General features: G+C 39.7%; 1 protein-coding gene across 1 annotated transcript in view; it reads left to right on the top strand.

Moving 5' to 3' along the window:
• Use1 (Vesicle transport protein Use1) overlaps positions 1-7,195 on the top strand; it is a 216,326-nt gene that overhangs the window by 61,239 nt on the left and 147,892 nt on the right. The window lies entirely within an intron of this gene.

Below are 7,195 nucleotides of genomic sequence, written 5' to 3'. Positions count from 1 at the left end.
TTTTGGCCTACAACGTCCCTTTCTGTTTCCGTGGACGACGAAAGCCACGCCCCTTCTGTCAGTCACTCTCCGTCCACTCCCCACCCCAACAGCTGACTTGAACAGATGCCATTGTGACGTCAGAGAAAGCGACTTTTCTCCACCCACCAGACGCAGTGCGCAGGTCAGCGAGGGTTGGACTCCCGTTTGACACGCCTCTGAAACACATATGATCTGTTTTTCGGGGTGGAATTTCAGAATAAGAAGTGTTAAATGATGTCTGTGTTGTGGATGAGTGAACTATGGGGGTCGGGGTTCGAGGCTTTGTGAATAGGGCTCAGTTAACTCGGGGTTAACCTCAGAGGCTAAATTTTTGTAGTTGTAAAAGTCTTTACGTTTACACGTTGCAATGCCAAACAACCAACAGCAACTCATTTCTTCTGTAAAAATGAAACTGATTCATAATTCTGAAATAGTTTCACCGTAGCTGAGATCTTGCCATAACCTGCTGGCTAAGAACGAATGCTCAAAACTTGTCCTTAGTGCAAAGGTATTTGGTTGGATGGTCCTCTGGTGTTTGAACTCGGAATTGACTTCAATTCCATGTTCGTGCAACGTTTGTTCAAATTTGATCAGAAAACTGTAGAAACGACTGATAATTTAGAGTTTTCTGTCACACTGAGGTTACAGGGAGGAAGGTCCCTGGTTCGGGTCCTCGTAAATGATATTGTGGCAAAATTTTGGACAGAAAGCAGTTGCCATGGGAATGGGCTGTCACGTCGTTCAGTGTAATCTGTGTCCACAGTAAAATTTGAAAACAGAGGAATAAATTTTGTTTATATTTAGTCTGAGACGATCTTAAAATTATTCATTTTGGCAAAATTTAGCTACGTAAACGTAAACCTGCTTTATTTAAGTCAGCAGCTTATCTACTTGATGTTCGGATCTACTTAAAAAAATGTATGTGGAATGATTTTTTTTTTAAAAAAAAAGTCTCTGAGAATAAAATTTTGTGTCTGTTTGGAGCAAGTTCATGTCACTTCGCGACTGAGTCCCTATTGAGCGTCGTGGCCAGATTTTAAGTCAAGGGTCTGATCGTCATTTGTCGCAAGACTTTTCTCTTTGCACGTTTGTACATTTTACAGATCATAAATCTAAAATAAAAGTAAAGTTTTTTCTACTACACGCCATATAGACGCTTGGGGGGAGAGCTCCTACTCATTTTTCACCTGGTGAGTGGCCAGGACCTCGGTACCCATTGGATAGGCCCCGGTACCGTGTCTGGACGCAGAGGCTAGAGGAAAAATCCTCTGCCCCCGTCGGGTATCGAACCCTGGTCGTCCAGTCGTCTAAATATTCAATGTTTATAATTTAATATTTAGGACTTTTATAAAAAATACTTAGGACGGTCTCATGTTGATTATTTCGGTCATAAATTATGTTAATGCAAATTATTAATCTTCTGGGAGTTTCACCATCGTGAATACAGAGCGGCGCTACTGTCGTAGAAAATTTTATCGTCAATGGCTTAATATTCCTTCATTGTTTTGTTAAGTCCGGGCGCTGATCGCACACCCCAAAATGCTGAAACCCACTGACAGTTTCTTGTCGCTAAGTGAATTCTTTTGCTGATTGCACTAAAAATGGTTACCGACCTCAGTTGACTGGGTGTAAGCTGCTAGTTGCCGTATTGCCAGTGTCTGCGTGTTTATTTCTTAAACGGTAACGTGTTCCGAAACAGAGGGGGGACACGTGACAATTTATTAATTTCAAGAGCGTTTTGTGATCAGTGAAATGAGCCCTTTTTGTACTCAACAGTAGTAAAATTTGTTTTTCATCATTATTATTGCGAATCGCATCGAATGTGCGAGATTTGTAATTTTTTTTAAGTTTATTTAAATTTTAAAATATAGTTATAGCTTGCGTTTCTTGCTACCAGAGTCGCCACTATCGGAAATTTTGCTGTTAGTCACACAGGGGCGGATGGACGTACGTCGCTTTTGCTTGGACGCGCCTGAACAGCCGTCCGTCCTCTCACTCCGCCACTGAGAGGCTCTGTATCCATCTCTGACTGCCAGCAACGTCTCATTTTCGGTCGTGGGTTCGCTCACAGCTCGGACAGTCACGGCCTGCGACTACTGGACCCATCGGTTACCCCGTTGGAACAGCTACGTGTTACGACCGCGTTATTTGCAACTTTCCGCAGGGATAAATGCTGCAGCGTGTGTCACGTTTTATACGTGCGATTACCGCCGTCGATGGTGGTCTTTTAAGTGACCACCTACACTATTAACAATTTTACTGTCGTGAGAAAGTCTGAGATGATTTTGGCAAACATCTGAGTGTTTTGGGACAGGGAATGTTCAACCGGAAATAGCATCTGTTGAACTTTTACAGCTTTGAAGGATATTAAATCGATGTTACCTTGGTGGCAATGTGAAGTCTGTAATCGAAGAAATTTAATTCTTAAAATAATATAATAAAAAGGATTATTAAACGGTTATTAATTTACCTGAGATTAATTTTTATTTCCGATCTTGTAAAACAAAGAAGTGAACTTCGAGGTTTCTTGTCAGAAGAACAGCCTATAAATGGTGGTAACTTGAGAAGCCACCACGAGATTTCAATGCGATGCGCCTTTTTGTGGTTCAAGAGACTGCCAACAGCCCTCTGACCGTGCTGTCGCATTATTTGCCAGAGTCTGCCTTAATTTTGACGAAAATAAACACCTCAATACTTTGCTAACACGGATGTTTCGAGTATTTTACTTTATATAGGCTTGTAGAGACGTCAAATTGTCAAAACCTCGGACCTGTCAATTGTGTTTCGATGTCGTCTTGTCACCTTGAAACTTGTTTCATACAGAATTACGTCACGTTAAGAAGAAGTCCCCGTTCGCATCCCCGTAGAGCCCTTCCGAAGGCAGTGGCCACGTGTCTCTCGGGGAAACGAACCCCGAACGTCCAATCCCGTCGTCGTTTCGTCGCTTCTACACGTGGACCGACGTTTTTCAGTTGTCCGTGTGTGTACCAGACTCGGGGTCATACTCGGTCTATCTGCGGGATACTTTTTAAAACAACGGAGAAAATAGAAGTCGGTTTCGCGTTACACTCTGCTCTATTTCCGTCAGTCAACTCTCGCTTCGTGTCCGTCTTGAGGCGCCAGCCCGAGGACTCTCCCCCGCCACCAATAAATCGCTTGACCTGACCCTAATGGCACAGCTGTCAGCCTCGGATCGGATAACCTAACCTAAAAACGCGGACACTTAGGCTGAACATAATTTCACCTGTTGTTGTTTACAAATAATTCTGAAAAGAAGAGAATTTAACTTACTAACTTATGTGATGTAAGTTGATTACGAAAAGGCCTTCGATAGGATCACATAATATGGAATATCATCCAAATCATTTGATTAAAACCATCCAGGGATTGTATTATTTATTATATTTATTTATTATTTTTTTATTTAGTGTTCTGTCTGACGACAGGTCCATATGAACAGGATCCTTCCATCCTTTTCTCGGACTGGGACCTGTTCATATACGTTCTTGGCAGATGATCCAGAAGTGGTTTGCCATTGCCTTCTTCTGTGTGTGAATGGAGTAATTGTTGGGAAGCCCCCGGAGGAAAACTCCGTGTTGCCTAGACCACGGCCTTGCCCAACACAAGTTATAAATTCGGTGACCGCCGGGAATCGAACCCGACACCCCAGGATTACAAGGCCAGCGTTCTAACCGCTAGACCACCGTGGATCTGGATTGTATTATAAAACAAAAATTGTAATTAACACTGGGGAGAGGATTACTAATGTGAAAAATCAGGGCATCAGGCTAAAGATTAACTCTCTCACCAATTTATAAGTTGATATAATTGCGTCATATTGTGAATTAAAATTTAATTATTCGTGTTTTTTTGCGTCTAATAACAATTGTATATATATAAAATTTATACATAAGATATTAAAATATCATTTACATATTTGGTACAACTTTTAAACTACATGTTTCGGTTACATTGAACCATCATCAGGTGTAAAGTTAAAAGTTAAAAATTATAATGTTATAAACTAAAACTTAATTACTGTTATTGTGTAACTTCTGATGATGTTTACTTACAAATTCATTGGAGTGAGGGTATATTTTGAAGTGATAGTGGTTTAACATTGGCCTGTAACGTAAATAATTTAAAATATTTTTAAATATTACTGAACTTGAAAGAACGATGTTATTTTATATTTAAGTTGAAGATTGGCACAGATATATAACATTTGGACTAAAAATAAATGATGTTGTGATAAATACTATACTTTTTGCTGATTATCAGGTCATTATTAATGAATCAGAAGATGAATTACAGATAGCCGCATACAATCTTCAGCTTTTCACGAAAGAATATAATTTTAAAAATTTCTAGCACGAGACTTAACTCATGTTTTAAAAGATATTGGCGGTGCCCCAGTTAACATATGGCTGTGAAAATTGGTCCCTGACCAGTGTAGATAAACAGAAGATTGAGTCCAGTGAAATGAGATTTTTACGAAGTGTTGCTGGCTACATATTAGATGACAAAGAATTGAAGATATACGAAACGAACTAAGAATATTTAATCTTAACGAAAGAATTCAATGACAAAAACAGAACTGGTACGAACACATAATAAGAATTGAGTCTGATAGGCTACGAAGGAAAGTTTTAGATTATAGACCGACTGGTAGGAGAAATATTTTATGAGAGTAAAAATTATTCTCCTACGTCATGGGAAGAGAGCTGAGGGTCTGTGAGAACGCGGTGTAGTTGAGGTGAATATTTGGTTGAATTACGAGGAGACTGAGCAAAAATGCTTTAAAATACGTACGTAATCGGTTGTCCACAAAATAGTCTTAAGATGGGAGGAGAGAGGTGATAAATGCTTATAAAATTTTGTTGGACGCAGTCGTAGACGGGAGGATATTATTAAAGTCAATATGAAAGCAATAGTGATGAGCGTGTCAATGTCTGCCTGTTGTGAACACGGTAATGAACATTAGAATTCCATAAAAATCTCTGAACTAGCTTAGTGTAATATCAGCTCCTGGAATACGACAGTTTCATATTTACTTAGGTAATTGAGTTACATTAACTGTTGAGGTTAGGTTAGCTTTCGATTTAAATGCGAGACGCTGTAGTTGTGAACGGCGACGTCGGGCGGCGCTGAAGACGCTCTTGAAATCCTCTCGATTTACCTCGTATCGATACTTCTTCATCCGATCAAAACTTTGTGTGGTAAGACGATGTTTGATGACGTCATGTCGAATCGTATATACGTCTGTGTTTATAAAATCGATCCCTACAGGACTTATCGTCATGTCTGGAAGCATCTAGACTCTTGATTCATCATTCATCAGTGAATTTCGAATACTACGCGGTCACAGTTAGTCAACGATAAGTCTCAAACAAAATACGTTGACAGTTGTGTAATTTTATTAATCTGTGACCTTGAACAGCAACTCGACACTGGACCGTATTGTCTCTGAAGACAATTGAAGTTTTCAAATAATCGTTTTGTAAAGATTAAAGGAATCCTCTTCCGGCATGATTTTCAAACCTAGTTGGGATATTTATTTCAGAGGGTGATGGGTTGGACAACCCAGAGAAAAGTTATGTTCCCAAAAGACCCCACGCGAGTGTGAGAAGCGAAAGTGATCTCGTAGTGGGTCTCGTGTCCCCGCCGGGACAGCGAGGAGCCAGCCGGACTGACCGCGACTGGCGGCGAGCAAATGTACAGCCACACACGTGACGCGTTCCCATCCGAAGTGTCGAAAATTTACGACGGCGAAGAATTTCCCCGCCTGCTGGCGTTATGACGAACATGGGAAAGATTTTATATTCCGTCCAGAGACGAGAAAGACGTCTGTGGTTCTGACAGAAAGACACGCAACCCGCTCTGATTTTTTGTCTGTAACAATCTTCGTGTCATGGACAGAGAAGGGGCCTTTGTTCGCAGGAACGAAAAGGCATTCGGTGACGTCGTATCAGCTGCAAGGGTGTGAATGGTTGTAACTCGGAAATAGATCGATGAAATATATTACTTATTTTTAAAAACACAAACAGAATAAAACTTGTGTACCAAGAATTTTAGGAAGTTTTTATTAGGTATGTGGATTGATACTTATAAAAAAGTTATGTAGACGTTTTAGTCGGAATACGATAGGGAAAGAGATTCTTTGAGAGAACTGGACTTAGATGAAAAAACAAATTAAAATATGTCTTAAATAAAAGGCACTAGACTAACTTAGTAAGTGTCTCTTCAAAGTTGGTATTACTGCTATTTGCTGGAAACACAGAGGCTGTTCTGTATTTACGTTGGTTTGTGGCGTTCTTAAGAAATTTGTACGTCTTCCGTGAGTATTTTTAATTTTTATTTTTGATTGTCGTGTTTTGTCTTACGCACTCGGAATTTTTAATTAATCTGGAGCTACAATTTGAATGAAGTTCACACAAAAATCATCAGGTACAACCACGTGTTTTACTGCGTAACTACATTACAGCCAAATATTTTATTATTAAGACTCGACGTTTCGGACTGTAACCGACATGTTCTTTTAAAATTCGTAGGAATTCCTTCGCTCAGTTACGTGCAAACCTCTGTGAAGATGATTTTGTAAAATTTCGTACAAGAAATTCTGATCATTAAAAGTCACGATTTAACGAAGTATATATATATATATATATATATATATATATATATATATATATATACACATGATATATCTATTTATTTAGTGTTCTGTCTGACGACAGGTCCATATGAACAGGATCCTTCCATCCTTTTCTCGGACTGGGACCTGTTCATATACGTTCTTGGCAGATGATCCAGAAGTGGTTTGCCATTGCCTTCTTCTGTGTGTGAATGGAGTAATTGTTGGGATGCCACGGAGGAAAACTCCGTGTTGCCTAGACCACGGCCTTGCCCAACACAAGTTATAAATTCGGGCACTGCCGGGAATCGAACCCGAGACCCCAGGATTACAAGGTCAGCGTTATATATATATATATATATATATATATATATATATATATATATATATAATGTGTCTACCACATCCACGTTCAATTTACCAGTGCAATGGCCCGTTTTATTACGACAGCAGCGCCAAAGTTTCAATTTCTATACGCTGCCAAGTCCACCGTCATATCATGGCAACCACTGGACTCTTTCAGCTCTGACATATTAAAAC

The sequence above is a fragment of the Zootermopsis nevadensis genome, unplaced genomic scaffold (genome assembly GCF_977971745.1).
Source record: "Zootermopsis nevadensis isolate Lab colony 2312 unplaced genomic scaffold, Znev_1.0 Znev_ptg000046l, whole genome shotgun sequence".
NCBI lineage: Eukaryota > Metazoa > Arthropoda > Insecta > Blattodea > Termopsidae > Zootermopsis > Zootermopsis nevadensis.
This window is presented reverse-complemented; position numbering and strand designations above follow the sequence as displayed.